At 38.8% G+C, this 17,305-nt stretch overlaps 1 protein-coding gene across 4 annotated transcripts in view; it reads right to left on the bottom strand.

Annotated features, from left to right (window-relative positions):
- Nucleotides 1–17,305, bottom strand: part of atp2b2 (ATPase plasma membrane Ca2+ transporting 2) — a 160,550-nt gene that overhangs the window by 132,714 nt on the left and 10,531 nt on the right. The window contains exon 1 of one of the 4 annotated variants that reach the window (XM_088089281.1): nucleotides 15,663–15,759. The exons of 2 other annotated variants lie outside the window; for them this stretch is intronic. The gene's annotated coding sequence lies outside the window, so the exon portion shown is untranslated. Of the gene's footprint in view, nucleotides 1–12,547; nucleotides 12,779–15,662; nucleotides 15,760–17,305 lie in introns of those variants that run through there. One more of the 4 variants, XM_042506226.2, reaches the window with a different exon arrangement.

The following is a 17,305-nucleotide window of genomic DNA, read 5'->3' as shown; positions in this document are numbered from 1 at the left end:
AATTTAGAAAAGGAGGGGAACAGAGATTTGAGATCTAAACTTTGATGAGGCTGATGATGCAGCAGGATGATACTTGAATAAAATACATAAATTGCATGCATCTTCTGGCTGTTCTTTACTTTGCGATGTGGTCCGATTCACAAATCTATCTGTTGAACTGTTTTAATAATGTATTTGAACCCCAAACACATACTGGAAATTGTGCTCATATTCATAATTAAAGTTTTAAGTATGACTCAAATGGCATGCCTCCAAGCCACATGCCAAGTGCCATATTATCAGCGTGAGTCCAGCAAGCAAACTATGTTCCTTCTCCCATCACTACTTACTGCTCGCCATCCAATTACACACAAATGATCAATCTTCCAAAAAAAGCTTGACACAAGAGATTCCTACATGAAGGCATCTTTGATGTTACAGTTAAACTACTGCTGAACCTGCAGAGCAGCAAATCATCTCATGTGGCTGCTCCTGAAAGACTGACTAAACAGAAAGAAAAGAAATGACAGAGCAATTTCTTCTAAGATGGAACTAGGAAAAAGCGCATCAGAGGAAAAATGTTAACCATAACCAATGACATGAGGCAAAACACATGTGGATATATTGCCATGTGCTGCTAAACTCTGATACACAGACAACACACAATATACATATGTCAACCACAGCTTCTCATTGGGGAATATGCACAATCCCAAGAAAGCAACCCAGTGTCACAAATGGTTCATCTTTTTGATGAAATACTCAGCATGCAGCCCCGCCCTGTCTGTTCAGTGTGTTACTGTGCTATTCTGTGTATTAAAATAATATGAAAAATCCAACAGTGTTGAAACCAGAATAAAGTCATGCCATTTGTTAGCACAAGATAGGCCTGATGGCTTTATACTGAAACTCTTGTACAAAGAGGGGTTTAAAGATTGTGAAACAAAGCTTTCAAAGGAATTTTTGAGCATTTTTTCCAAGTGCAAATGCTCACCAAAGCCCAAAAGTGTTAAAGTCAAGCATAATGAAGACAGCGCTATCAAAAGTATAAATTATTTACATGCCATGAGTATCCCATTGCGTGACACATCTTTCATGACTGCATAAAACTAGATCATCTCACACCCCAACGAGCAGCTCCCTCGTAATGCCAATATGTAAAAAAAGAATGAACACCAGCATGCTTTTTACATCACTGCTATATTTATCGTTAACAGTATGTAGTAGTAGTGTGAGACACGCAGCACATTTAACATAGTATGAAGCAATACCATGAAGTCTGGCCCAAAGCAAGCCAGGCTTTTCATTCACAGCTTTTTGTGTGAGCATGACAAAAGAGGTAAGGTCTTTGTAGTATGAACCTTTCACATAAAAGATGAATGACTAACAACCGAACATGCCTTTAGCTAAAAGGGCTTCTTTATATGTTAAATGGTACTTTTACACAGGGTGAGCTACAGTGAAAGAAACATGTCTGGCATCTCACTCCAGAAGACATCCTTTAATGCTTTTGTTGTGAAAAAATACAAGGCAAGGCAAATGACCTCAGTCTAGTGAGGGTCCAATACGGAGAGTACCTGAAGCAAGCAGGAGTATGTCACATTCATCAACCAGCCACCATAGATTATGTATTATAAAGGGATAAAGCGTGCAGAAACTCCAATATGAGTATGAGATTAAAACTTAAGAGAATTAAATGAATTTACCATCTTGTGGCAGCACCAGAGGGAGGGACTTTCAAAGTAGCCAGAAAACTTGCTAAATACTGCAAGAACTATGTTTGCTTTGGCTCATACCTTAGTGACGATGTTGTAATCATCTGTTTGTCAGAGCCAAAGAGAGTTCTTTCGTTTTTATTCCCACCAAGCACAAATGTTTGGTGGGTTTGTGGCTGCTCTGTTTTCATGACAGAGTGAGGGTTTAAATGCGTCATTCTAAATGTATAGTTTCATGTCCAACATATACACCATTATAATATATCCTCAATAGGGTTGCAACTGGTTATTATTTTCATTATCAATGCATCTGCTGATTTTTTTTTTCCAATTTAAGTGATTAGTCAGTTAAAGGCCAAAACATAACTATCCAGAACCTAAGGTGAAGTCTTCAAATGTCTTATTAATGTCTAAAGCAAAGAAGCAAATTCTCTCATTTGAAAAGGTGAAACCAAATAATATTTGACATGTATTTACTGTATTGTATTTACTTTCATGACAAATAATGATAATCAATGAATAATGATAATCAATTAACTGACTAATCATTTTGGATCTAATCTGCAAAAAACTGATATAAGTTGATGTATCGAATGGGTCGATATATCATGTCATCAGGTGGAGTTTTGCTGGCTATTGTTGCTCAAACTCCTGGCTGTACTTCTGCATTTTTGCTGTCCATGCCGCGACCCCTGACATAGCTTCTGAAGTGGGACATGACAGAAAAAGAGAACTTCTGGCGCAGGCACAAAGTAAAAGAAGCACTTGCTGGCATCGCCTGTGTCCTCAGTTTGTCTTTCACTTATCAGTACTGATAGTCAGCCTGAATATACTGTCAACCTACCTGCTGGATAACAAGATCCAAATTGTAAATTCCATTTCTACAACTGTTTACCCCTTTGTTTCAGTCTTTGAACTGAGCTAAAGTACATACCTCCTGGCACCATCTCTGTACAAATAGAGATTAAACTGGTATCAATTTTCTTATTTGACTGTGGGTGAGATGGCAAACAAGCATTTCTGGGACAGTTAATTTTTTCCTTTAATAGGTGAATGTTGCCTGTTTCCACTGGCACATAGCTACATAAAAACATGATACAAATACTTACAACAAAATGATACAAATAAATACACACCTCTGTAACTGAGGCACTGCATCATATCCCATCATATATCAAATATCACATCAGATCTGGCAGCGCCTTTTGTCTGATTTCAATAACATGCATTTCAACTTTGTGTGTATGTCTTATGTTTGATCTTCAACACCATAGAGTACACGCTTACAACATGCCCCATGTTATCCATGAGATAACTGAGAATTGGTTCAAAGGCAAATAGGAAAAGAGGTTTTAACAGGGAGGGAGATGATAGAGCAAGGTGATGAGGGAGAATTGTAAAGAAACAATATAAAAAAGGACAGATGACTGAGTGAGAACAAATCTTGGATATGACAACAGAACGGGGGCTGGCAAAACAAACTAAGGGTCTGGACCCAAACACCGTCCTTTCGACCCCAACCTATAACTGATAAATTATAGAGAATCATCTCATTTTGATGTGAAGTTTCTACTTCAACTAGCCCAGCACTGGTTAAGCCACCAGGAAACTCAAAGACCAAATGTATACATTAGATCACCTTACATGATGCTACTCAGCCAATCAAATCTGTGCACTATGACTGAGATACACACAGAGATGAGATGAGAGAGTAAATAAAAGAGTCAGAGAAAAGTTATTTTCACATGGCATGGCCTAAAAAGAGAAAAGAAAAAGAAAAACTGAGCTTTTAATCAAGAATGGGCAGACTCCAAAGAGGTAATGTTTCCCCACAGGCAGTTAAAAACCAGTATGTCTCGTCATATGTTGCGAGACCATGGTGATCATTAAAAGTGGCAATGTGAAGCAGCGCTATGAGACAAAGTACAAAGCATTTTTTAGCAAACATATCCACTCAAATTAGAACTGCGGGCACAGAAAATGAAATAATGTATTTGTAACTGAATTGCTGAATCAAAACAAGTTAGATACTACAACCAAAATACATGGTGCACAGATGCAATGTAAAATGTAGGCAGAGCAGAGCAGAGTTTTTTTTTACCTGCTACGCAGACTACACAGACTGTTTTGCCAAGTGATTATGCAGTCTGTTATGCTGGTACTAATTTAAATAACTGGATCTTTTTAACTACAAGATACCTTCATTTGATTAATTTTCTTTAATGTGAAATATAAAGACACCCACAAGGTTGCTCTGCTGCATCACATCGCCTCTAGTACATTGAGATATTTATTTTAATTATTCACAGAGTGAATTGTAGCAGTGCTATGTAGTTCTGACCTGCTAACTATGTTAAAGATGTTCACATTCTTAATTCTGCATTCACTGCTCTGATTGGCTGAGTCTTTCCCCAATCAGCACTAACACCTGGCCTATTGGAGTCACTAAAAAACTTGAAGACATGGCCTGTGTCAGAGGACTTAAATTAGGGATGCGCCATATTGGATTTTTGTCAATATCCAGTATGCTGATATTTTCTAACGAATATTTTCTAACCTTAACAATATATGCATGTTTTTCCATCTAACTGCTGTGAATATCAAGTCTCTCCTGTAGAGGAAATAACACATTATGCCTACTCTTACAGTGATGGCTCACTGGTGTCAGATGCAGGCATAAAATACAATGCTTTTCAAAATGCACATATTCGTTTGAAGAGCTACTTTAACCTGGCTTAAAGTAAAACATGTCATCTTTTTTCTTATGTAAAAAAAATTAAACAAAGTCATAACATTTATCCTACTTTAACAGGCCTGAATAATGCTCTCCCTAAAACAATTTTGAAAATAGCCAAAACTGGGGCAAATATGATCTATATTAACTAATTAAAGCCACATCATTAAAGCATTTTCTTATTGGTCTGTCATATCTGCAGAAATGTTAATTTTTGGCCGACGTTGAAATTGAATTTTATTATATTATCGTGCATCCCTTACTTTACCAAAGATAACATTACAGTTCCGCTAACAAGCATAAACACTATCCTAAACTGACACAAAGTGTGACAGTGGGTCGTCCATGACCATGGACTATTCATCTCCAATCTCTTTTAAAAACAAAATGAGTTGTGAGGTTAAGCTAGAAAAACAGCATTTTTAACTTAATGGAAATTGAATTACCAGCCAATAGGTATGTGTGAAAGTTATAGCCCCTGTGCCACAGAGTTTCAACAATGGCGCATAAAGAAACTGGGCAGGCATCCAGTATTACCTCTGCAGCAGAATAGGGTGATACATAACTCTCTCTTATTCTCTCTCTCTCTCTCACTCGCGCACGCGCGCGCGCGCGCGCACGCACACACGCACACACACACACACACACACATCAAACACAAACTTCTCTAAGTATAAGTGGCACACGCTGCAAAAGGCAGTAAAAGCACATTGACAAGAGTGCATAATGTATGATGACTGATATTTTGGTAATGTTTTGACCACAGGTGCACAGCACAGGGGTCAGATTAGGAGAAATACATTGTCAATATGTATGATTGGCCTGGTTTCAAGCATAACCATTAAATTCACTCCTTGTTCTTTTCTTTAAAAGCACATTGCTTTTCACTGTGGTGTTCAGGCAATTTGATACTAGAGAACCGTCTGCCAGAAAAATCCTCTCAGGGGGAAACTTGTGTCCTTGTCTCGGACACCACAACTGCGTATATAGTGCCATCAATAAGCTGATGAGGGCCAATGATGCAAAACTTATTTGAAAGGCAATACCACATTAAGTAATGTGTGTTACTTTGCAGGACTTGGTTTGGGGTCTTGGGCATGTCAACAAATCCTACTTTTACAAAGATATAACTGACATGTAAACTAATTACTTTCACAGTATTGACTTATTTTAATGTCACCATAGAATTTATTTTTGTGAATTAGAATTTTCCTCAGGGGGCATGGCCCAATTCATTCACACTTAATATTCAAATTGTGTTAGGTCCCAATTAATTGCAGGGTGCATTAGGGAATATAGACCTATAGTGTCTCTGAAAGGCCTTTTCCTTCCTCCAAACAGTGTGTACGACTTAGCTGCTACCACAGACATTAGTATGATGACTTCTTATTGGCACACTGACACTTTTGCATTTTAACATAGTTACTCCATAAAGAGCTAAGCTAAGCTAAACTAAACAAGTCGTGTACTGTGTACTGCATGTCTGTCGGTCCTGGAAGAGGGATCCCTCTTAAGTTGCTCTTCCTGAGGTTTCTACCATTTCGTTCCACATTAAAGGTTTTTTTTGGCGAGTTTGTCCTTATCTGCTGTGAGGGCCCAAGGACAGAGGGATGTCGTATGCCGTTAAGTCCTCTGAGAAATTTTTTTATTTGTGATAATGAGCTTTATAAATAAAAACTGACTTGAAACTGAAATGAAATAAGACTGAAAAGCTTACTTACCGTAAGTACATAAGTACGTAAGTACAGTTTCCTGATTCAACAAGCCCTCACGTATGACTTTTAGGTTGGAATATGGGTTGTTGTTATCTGTGATGCAGTAACAGGGACACACCAGCATTAGATTTCTTTTAAACTGTCATATCTTTAATTATGTGTATTACCTATTTACATGACTTTATAATGAATTACTGTCACTAAACCTTGGCAAAATCCTGTGCATTATGGGGTAAACCACTGGGGTTTACCCCATAATGCACAGGATTTTGCCAATGCTGTCAGATTTACACTGTTATACAAGAAAAATTAATTGGGTTCTTAAGATTTACATGGAGTAATTAGACATAAATATAAATAAACACCTCCTTATTAATTAAACATTAAACTCTCATGCAGCCATTCAGAATATATGTATATCAAAGGTCAAGATTCACTCTTGTTGGACTTATGCCTGCAAACTAGTCAATAGATCAATAGACAAAATGTCTTGTGATTGAAATATGATTTTAGTTGTGTATCATCATTCATTTTAGAAGGTAGAAGGTAGATTTGTTAGTCATTTTTTAAACAAACTTTTAAAACAAAATGACATTTGTCCTATATCCTGTTACATCTTTTGAGTAGAAGGATTAGTAGATTAAAATCACCAGCTACTATGAAAATTCCATCCAGCTGCTCGGGCATGTTGCTGCTGGTGGCATCATTCAGTTCCTGCAGTGCATTTTTTGAATTTGCATCTGTCTTGTGTCCTGCCAGGTCTGAACAAGGTTCACTCATCCAGGACAACAGTCTGATCCGTAATGCCAGGGGTTAAACAACAGGACATTAGCCAGAAACAGGCTCAGTAAAGGAACAGCTTTCGGTCCAAGTCGGGTTAGCTTCACCCAGATGCCGACTCTCCTTCCTCTCTTCATCTGGCGCTTTCAGTTTGGTTTCTCCCCTCTGGTCTGACTGGTTGCTCGGCATATGCCATTGGTAGGGATCCTCTCACGGTCTGCTGTATTTAGTCCGAACTCCACACAACTTTTCCAGATGTTGATAAGTGCTTCTCTATCATAGAAAAGTCGTGCTTCAGCAGAAGGGGTCATGGTGTGGAAAAAATAAAAAATATAGCAAAAAAGTAGCAAGGATTTGAAGAGCTGCAGGCTGCTGCATGTACATACGGGCATAACTGGACAACCAGAATACACACTGCAACACTGTTATTAGAGATTGTCAGTAACAGTTTTTGAGCATTCTTCCCAATACTTGTTGACCTTCACGTTGTGTGTCAGTCATCTGGTCAACATTAAGCAAAAATCATCATCTGTAAAACAGACATTTTTAAAGCCATGCACCTGATGTATCTAAGAGAATCAAAATTTATTAGCCCACCAACTCTTGAGAAAAATGTCTGTCTTTAGCTTCTCAGATGCTAAACTCTATTGTTTGTACATTCAGGCTGCAGGCAAATCAGATTTGTTTGTCAAATATTCTAGAAAGTCTGCACTATTATCTGCATGAAATCAGATCAGATTTGGGTGTCCAGACCTCACCATCCTTTCTGTAAGCACTGCTGTGGTAACAACATAAGCATCAGTTACTACGTAGCTATGGGGACATGGCTTTCCAATGAGGAAGCATGAGAAACTGAGGTCCATCACCTCACCCTTCAAACATTCCCCAACAAGTCGCAGTTGTTTATTTAAATATATTTTGTTCTCCCTGCTGTCTCCCTCCATTTAGATTCTGATAGATTCTGCTCAGTATTTCCGTCACTCAAGATCTGACCCATCATTGTTTGTCACGTTGCGAGTGACGCAAAAGACACTTGGAAATCTGACTGAGACGACTCTGTAGAAATCTGATTGGAATCACATATCGAAACATCTCCAAATGTGGTTTGGATCTGATTAGCTGAAATCACATTTTATGTGGGTTTTTTTTGCTGTCTAGACTTCCTGAAATCAATCTGGATATGCTAAGAAACTGATTTGGGCTGGCAGTCTGAACATGGCCTTAATGTCTGGACGCATTATAAAAACGCACAGCCAAATTCACTGGCGCGTCTTCACAAAATTGGTGCTTCTGTGAGGCCAGAACTGTCAAGACTGTCAACAACTGGTCAACAGTGTGACAGTAAAAGTTTAACAACTCAAAGTGAAAATGGCATACAAGTTTACTTCTGCAAGAAAATCCAATATATACCATACTGACTCTCAACTCCCCAGTAATAGTATACAAAGTTTAGTATGTTTATGCACAATTAGATAACTTATATTTCCATATAATAGATTACTGATCTCAAAACATGCACTCAAAACACAAGATAAAACTTAAAATCTAGAGACAGTTTTAAGGACACAGCCATATATTGAGCAGGAGAAACTGGTTCTCATGTCAATGTTAAAAAGGTTAGAGGCAATAGATGTTGTGGTATAATGATAATTGTGGCTTATTTGAGTAGAGTTAGTCCCTATAACGTAGAGGATAAACTTGTTTGAACTTAAGGCTATTGTTAAAGAAAAGTCATTTTGTGTTCTACTGAAGTGTAAAATGTAGTAAATGTATCTATCACATGACTAGTTTGTCTGAAATTACCAATTCAAAATGTACTTTTGAGTATTCATCAATGCAGTACACAGACAGGCATACAAAAACGTTCTTAAAAGCAGGAACTGAAACAGGTGGCTTTAAACACAACTACCTGTATCTATATCAGTAGCTGAATGTATATGTTTTTTTCAATGATATCTGACATTTTACAGACAAAAAAGTTAATCAAGTAATTCAGAAAATTATCTTCAAAATAACTGATAAATTAAAAAATAAAGACCAAACAGGCACTGGCACTCAGTGCTATTCCACTCTGCTAGCACAGTCAATCAAGTTCAGAAAATTGTTTTAAAAATGACCAATGAGTTCTTTGTCTACTCCAAACGTAATTAATGGTGCAGTTTTAGTAATTAAATACATTTTTAAAAGTAAGGGTCAAACACACAGAGCGAATGCTGGGAGCAACTACATAACAAATGCACTAATACAACGCAGGGAGCTGGTATGTTAAATTTCAAAAACACCTACTGCATAACCATTAGTTATGGGCCATTTTAGTACAATGACATCTATCTCAATAACCAAAACGAAAGTAAAAACATTAACATTTACATTGTTAAGAGTAGAGCTACAGCGTATTTCTGGCAAGAAATATAGAACATTTGAACATTTCAGAAGCTTTTCCTCTTCCCCTTCCCCCTCTCCCTAACTTCCTCTCTTTCTCCACCATCATACCATTCTTCCTACATATCTCCTCTTTCTCCTCCTAGCTGCAATCATTACAAGAAGCTAATTAACTAAGACCAATGACTGAACTGAGTAACCCCACAAGCGCACTGGGGCAGCTGGCTATTTTAGGAAAAGTTTGCTGCTAAGGCGGCATAGAGATATTATGCATAGAATGGACACAATCTCTGTGTCCCATCAGAAACAGAGACAGCTGGCAGAGAGGAATATCTGTGTCCCTGTATTTCTGTGAAGCAGGAACTCTGTGTGAGTGTGGGCATGCAGGTAGCTCCTCACTATACTCCATCCTGCACTGCTCTTTGGTGCACTCAGTGCGTGGGTTCATTGATTGTATCTCTCTCCTGGCACTTTAATGGTCGTGGTACACTCGTCTCTGGACCCAGCATTAGCATGGTCAAGTTATTTCCTCTCAGGGGCTATTTCCACTGACCGAACAGGATTTTTCCGTTCACTCCTTCAAACTTGTGTAAGAAAACGGCAAGCTGTGTTTTTCCATTATTTCCTATACACTTCATGGTGATACAGGGAGCAAGAAGCGACTGTGCTATTATGTATTTATTGGTAACATAACAGCCTGGTTTGCTTTAATTCTGAAAGAGTGTGTTCTTCAGAATTCGTATCATGAAAGCAATTTAAACCTCTACTTGGCAACTGACACGCATACAAATGCACACACAGTTACACAAACTGTTTATATTGTAGTTGACATACAGTTATGTTCCCAGGGGTGAAAATGGTAAAGACTAACATACTCAATCAAGATACAAGTGCCTCCTAAATGCCTCAATTATAAACCAATCTTCCATGAACTGTACGTGTGTGTTTAGTGTTTAGCCTAAATTGTGCAGTGAGCAGCGATGCATACATTCAAACACAGATTGGTAATTGCCATTTAATACTGTATATAAAATTCTCCGAGAGACCATTATCATTTCACAGAAAATCAAAATCCATTTGCTAAATATTTCAGAGCTTTTAGCCACTTCTCACTGCATTTAGGAATTAAAAAATGATAATAATTAAGTCTATAAGATGAGGTTAAAAGCTCTGGAAAATTAACAGAAAGTTGGCCTTGTACTGAGATTTGTTTTGGTTAAACTATTATTTCCAAGGTCACCAAGCTCACCTTTATCATTGTTACTGTACTTTCCCCACAGCATATTTATAGCATGTGAAGTCAATGCCAATCAGTCAACAGAAACCTAATTCCTTTTCTAGGTGAAATATAGATGAAGTATGCACAATCCATTGTGAACTGGAGTGTGAGACAGAGATATCTACAATACATCAACATTAATTCTGCTAGATGCCTGAATTCCCTACAGATGGAGAGGAGTAAAGAAAGACGGCTTGGAGCTGAGAAGGTGGGAGTAAGGGTAAGTGAAAATGGAGAAACAGGAAGAAAAAAGATGGAGAGGGAAAATCCAGGTGGGAGTGCTCCATCAAGCAGCTTCTCCCCTGCAGTAAAGGATGACTTGCTTGGGGTAATGCTATACACATTCACACACAAACACACACTATCCACTGCAGGTAATTGGTGTCATGAAAACTAGCGGTCGGTCCACCAGAAGGTAGCAGCGCTCTCTTACACCCCGACCCTGCACCTCACCCCATCATCTTCCTGCCCTCCACCCCCATCCCTCGGGTGTATTTGGTGCTGCACTTTTTGAGCTTCCTCAGTATTTATACTGCACAAATCTCTCCTTAACCAATGACTCTTCATGGCACACACAGAAAGTGAAAATGAGAATCCTAAAAAAGAAACCTTCCTGCCTACTGGTCGAGAATTTAAAGTATCTAAAAAGCCATCATAGACAGAACTTGAAAAAAACTGCTTAATGCTTACAACCACATCTGCAACACATGCAATTAATTAACTTTTGATTAAACATAGATCCTGTTGCCATTCAGAATCCCCCCTGCAGTATACTGCTGGATTACAGTATAAAATTGCACTATGCCATTGGATTACAAAGCCTTTAAAAAGAACATATAGCCACATGAAGTCTCCTTAAAGGCCACAGTAGAGTGCAGTGGGTGAGTTGTGCAGAACATTTTGCAGGCGCAGGCAATGAATGAAGCCGCATATTGCCAAACACAATGCAACTGACTTCATAAAGGCTTGTGTATAAATGCTGTGGCACATTTAACACCTTGAATACTGACAAGGCATAAATAAAAAGGCACTTCTTTTGGTTATTTAAATTAGCCAAACTAAAGTCCATTTGACTAAGCTTATTAGCCAATGTATTGTCAGCCAACTATGGTGGACACTTAGACATGTATACACATGTGTGTGAGTCTGTGAGAGAGTGTGTGTTCAAGCCTCTCTCAAGAGACTTTCCAGTCCCTTCATGTTGTCACAGGGTTTGGCACTGGTCTTGTTTCTCCAGATGTTCCCACCATCCTGTCTCTCTCTCTCCCTTTCTTATGTCTGCCTTCTCTCGGACTTTCCATTTTCAGGGATGAGAAACTCACTTTTAAACTTTCCATGTCTTGCTGTCTGCTTCCTCTGTCAAATGCAAGCACAACCATAGCCCAGATCCCACCCCCTCCCTTCCCTTCGTATCTGATGAGTAAGAGAAATGTTTTCCCTGCAGACAAATACGTACCTTACTTTAGAATTTCCCTATTCAAACACATGGCAAGTATGTTGTGTTGGCACAAAAGAAAAAAAAGTCAAAAATAAGAATGAGAAAAGACAGTGGAACTAACACTAAAAGTGCCATACTGAATTGTTTTACACCACAGTCTAAATAAAGCATGCTGATAATATGTAGTCATCTTTTAAACAAAGGCCACTAAGTGCAAGCTTGAGCTATACAGGCGCAAGACTTGGTCTTTACTTCCATCCATTGGCCATGCCATACTAGTCAAAATATTATTGCTCTAAATTCACTTACATGTCAGCCCCTTCTCATTGCTTTGGACAACAAAGAAACAACTACAAGAAATATCAAGTGAAACCACATTTCAGGATTACAAAAACTGAAGTACTTCACTACATGTCAAGTGTAGTATAACAGCTTCCAACTAATCCCTTTGTGCCCTCTCCATCTTGGCAAAACCAGACTCTAAAATTCAACAGAAATGCCATTGTTTTAAAAGGATTTACTTACAGCAGAAATGCAGAGTGAGGAAAATGTGGTGCCGGTGCTAGGTACAGTTTCCCCAGATATCCCTTTTGGTGCTGATGATAGTTGTAGTAGCAGGGTAGCCTGCCCAGGACTAAATATAACCTAGAGAGCTTGTAGCAGGAGCAGAAAGCAGGCCGAATTGGGCTTTTCCATGCCGCATGGACAGTGTATTTGCCATAAGCCAACTCATTCTGAACTGCTGGAAAGCTGCACAGCACGGGAAAGAACAAGAACAAGAAGCTTCACACTAGGGCTCTGTCCCTAGAACAAATGAAGGGAGGGAGGGAGAGAGATGAAGAGAGCGAGGGAGAGGGAGGCAGGGAGGGACAGAGCTGGTGTCGTGTATATATAGGACCTGCTAGCATGACCTCTTGTAATGAGAACACACATGGACACACATATAGCCAGAGCCTTCAGTCAATCATAAAAAAAAAAAAAAAAAAAGATTAATTGATGGTCATCAACTTTGCACTCAAAGGGATTCCTCTTGTTCTGCAGAAGGTGAGTTTATGCTTTGTTTGCACTTTCTGTGGTTTCCTTTCTTTTTTTTAAGTTCTGCAACAAAAAAAATGCACAAATGACCTCAATCAGATGAAACACCCTGCTGAATTTTAGCATAATATTATGCCAAAGAAAACATTTCCATGCACATATTTATCAGCTGTACTTGCACTAAAGACACTAAGAGTGTAATTTTGATTCTTATATTCAAAACCACAGTTACCATTAAGCTCATAGCTTTAAAACAATAACTACCTGACCTCCTTTTCGCTCCTGTCATGTAATGTTGACGAAGCAAAGAAAGAATAACTGCTACAGTATTTTAAGCTCTTAACCTTATTTAAATATAACCCTTTTTATTGACAGCATGGCAGCAGATAACATAAAGTTAAGATAAAGATTCAAATACTGTATAATAACATAAATAGTGTGTCATATTACCTGCAGATTTTCAAGGCTCTGAAGTTAACAGCTTGGCTTCATCACTGACGGCTATGTATCACTTTTTCTATCAAGATTCAAATTTGGACATAGGGGTGGAGCTGGCAAGCAAACAGTGGTATGGAGGACCTGTTATTCAAGTTAAACAAGCTCTGACATAACCTTTTTTCATTTTTAATATGGAACAAGAAGTTTCAAAATTGCTACCCGTGAATAAATTAAGGTAATAAGACCAATGAGGTTTTATTTTTAGGGTGGCGACACTCTCTTCCAAAATGTGTTTTCTTGCAATTTGCATTTGGGGATGTGATGGGAATCAGACCCATCTGTTAATTGACAACCACTCTTACACACTTTTCAGGCTGACACAGTAATGCTGGTAAAACTCACTTAGGGGTCTATCTGAATGGATCAACATGCGTCAGATGACAACATGTAATATGCATGTCACCTGTATGAGAGGCCTGCCACCTTAGGACTCTGCAACAATGTGCCACAGTGGTTGCTGCTTGGTTAAAACAGTGTAGCAGAAATGGAGTGGAATGCCACACTTTTTTATTTATGTGCCATAGCATAATTTGTTAAGTTTAAGTTTGCAAAGTAGGGCTGTAACAATTAGTCAAATAAAAAGAAAACTTATTTATATAAACTTGTTATTTATATTAATAATGTCATTATAATTTAAGACATTGGTCTCATAAAACTGCCAAACCCTGGCTAGTTAAAGCTTCAAAAGTACGAAAAATGTACGGGTTATTTTAAATGATATATTAACTTAAAAACGATTGATTTAAAAACAAGCAACCATGGTGCAATGGCAGTACAGCAAGTCCAGCCTGGTAAGCCTATCCTGATCGTGTGAGCTCAACATTCTGTTTCTCTCCCTGTGTCAGTCTGGACTTTCTCCCAACCCAAACGATTTCAGTGGCCGGGAGTTACTCGCTTTGACAGACAAACTCCCTCAGAAAATCCTGACATTAGCACTAGCGTCTGCTCCTCTACGACACAAATACCGTTTTCAGTGAGACAGCAATGGTTTAAAAAATGCAATTTATTTATATTTACTACTGTATGTCACGTTAACCTTGTTGATAATAATCTCCTCCATTAGAGCAATCAGTGGCTAAACAACAATTAACATTGTTTTTGTACTTCACTTATTACAGTATTTACTCTACTAATGTCTGAGTCAGAACTTGTTGCTGCGGGAACCGCCATTAATGTTTTCAAAGCAGTGGCCTGCATGCACGTCAACAACTATAAGGCTGTCCCCGATTGGCTGCTTACATTGGACCTACACAGGAGATCCCCAATTGGCCCAACAAGACTGTCGTGAAATGAAATCATTTGGGTTGGGAGAAAGTCCAGACTGACACAGGGAGAGAAACAGAATGTTGAGCTCACATGATCAGGATGGTGTTCCCAAGAAACAGCACGTCAATCAGCAACATACATTACTGATATGATGACATTTAGCCTGGACTCATATTATATGAATACAATAGCGTCATGATGAGTCAACCAGTATATTAAGCTACCTAAATTCCCCCACCAAAATCACTTCAGAAGAGAAGCCAAAGCACTCACCTGCTTTTTTGTTTGGTACGTTGAAACCATTTATATAGCATTAAAGTTCATGAAAGAATTGTTCACACTCAAAAAAAGTCTCCAGAACAAAAGAAATTTCTCTATGCAGTTATATTTCCCTACAAAGTCACCTAAATAATTATTGAATTATTAATTATTTCCAAATAGAGCTATTCATAAAATCTGGTAAAAAAAATCCTGTAGTTTTAATATTGTTACATGCATATGATATATAATTACACTGCAGAAAAAAATATCTCAGAATGTCAGTTTATCACAACATCGCAGCATAATATGAGCTATTCTACGCTCACACCTTTAACACTACAGCCGTTAAGGATAACTTGAGCATGGCAGGTGAACCACAACTGCTCCCATGAGGCAGACTTGCTGCCAGCAGTAGAACTGATGTTTATACTGGGCAGCTGAAAATGTTTTGACACTCAAAGCCCCAAGCAGATCCTTAAGTGAAACTTCATCAACTCTTCAGCCTGAATGGGAGTCCTAGGCATTTAAAGGGCAAATATCAGAAATATCAGTTTGACAAAGGAACTCAAGGTCCACTTACCAGATCTTTAAACCACATCTCATCAAACTTAGCCATCTCCATGACATTTGAGCTAACTGTAACCTCTGATGAAGACTGTGAGGCGCAGTTGAAAGCTCTGCAAAAAGAGAGGTCATTGTGTGAAGACAAAAACAACTGTAAGATTAGAGTGCAGAAGGCAAATATTTTGCTAATTTGGAAATACCCCAAAATGAAGTAATCTGGATATTGAAACATTCTTCAATTCAAAGTCAAATAAAGTCAAATAAAAGTTTGTTTCTCCATTTGTTTTCTTTTTCTCCATCTCTCTCTGGCTCTCTCCCTCTCTGAAAATAATAAATCACCATCAGTAGAAGAGAAAGTATTTGGCCTTGTAAACAACCAGCTGTGGGGGGAGCCACAAGGATAATCTTGTTAGACAATTCCCCCTGAACAATTGTGTGTGTGCATGAGCAAGAGTGTTGTATTCTGTTACTTATGCACTGAGATTATTTTCAGCAACCTTGACACAACACACAGTGAGTGCGCACCCATGAACCCCCACACACACACACACACACACACACACACACACACACACACACACACACACACACACACACACACACACACACACACACACACACACACACACACCAAGCAGAAAAGGATGACACATGAGGCAGAGTAGAGGTCTTCCCATGCCCCCCCTGCCCTTTTTGTTGGACTTGGACATCTCCCACAGGCTCGGCTGTAAATAGACAGTACCCCCAAAACCATCTCTCTCTCTCTCTCTCTCACTCTCACTCTCACTCACACACACACACACTCACTCTCACACACACACACACACACACACACACACACACACACACACACACACACACACACACACACACACACACACACACACACACACAAAACTATACTTAGATGCCTACTCTGGCCTGCCGCCATATACTCAAACTGCGTTTCCCCACATTGTGGGGCGCACATTTGCATGACTCAACAGAGATGAAGCTATATCTTCCTTTTCACTACAGGAAGATTAGATTTGAAGTGAAATAGTGTCTGAAGTGAAGTAGTGTAAGGCCAGTGTGTTCTGCACACACTGGCCTGCTTAAGTTTGATAGAGTACAGTAGTATAGTGGATTTCACCACATGCAAGGCAGCTTCCAGCCTCGCTGGCAAGCTCATGGAACATCTGTAACCGTTACTGTCCAAACAGATCACAGTAATAGTTTATGATATGTCAGGAGGGGTCTAAAAGCAATACCACAGAACAGAAACAAGGTTTTATTGAACTATTTGTCAGAAGCGAGCCACTTCAAAGATTGTACAGTAAATTTACTGTGTTTAAACACTGCGATAGCCAACCTACAGAAAGGTACAGTAAATTAGTGTAGTCAGAGATATTGCTCTTTGGGAGGGAGTAATTGTTACCAGTAGTTGTAGAGTGCGGGGGTAAGATGTGTACACAGGCAAACACACTATCTCAGACAGACACTGAGATATCTTGACATAGGATCAGATGCCTGCAGCTGAAAAGCACTTCCAAAATGTTTAGTTCATTAGTTTATCAGGACAGAACATCAGTTAAACTGAGGCGCATGTAAAGGAATGTGCTGCCTACAGGAGATCAAGAAGCAGTGAAGAAAATAATTTGTTTGCTCAAAGTTGAGGCA

The sequence above is a fragment of the Plectropomus leopardus genome, chromosome 2 (assembly GCF_026936395.1).
Source record: "Plectropomus leopardus strain MGB_pleo_1.0 chromosome 2, ASM2693639v1, whole genome shotgun sequence".
Classification (NCBI taxonomy): domain Eukaryota; kingdom Metazoa; phylum Chordata; class Actinopteri; order Perciformes; family Serranidae; genus Plectropomus; species Plectropomus leopardus.
Note: the sequence above shows the minus strand (reverse complement) of the source record. Positions and strands in the feature narration are given on the sequence as shown.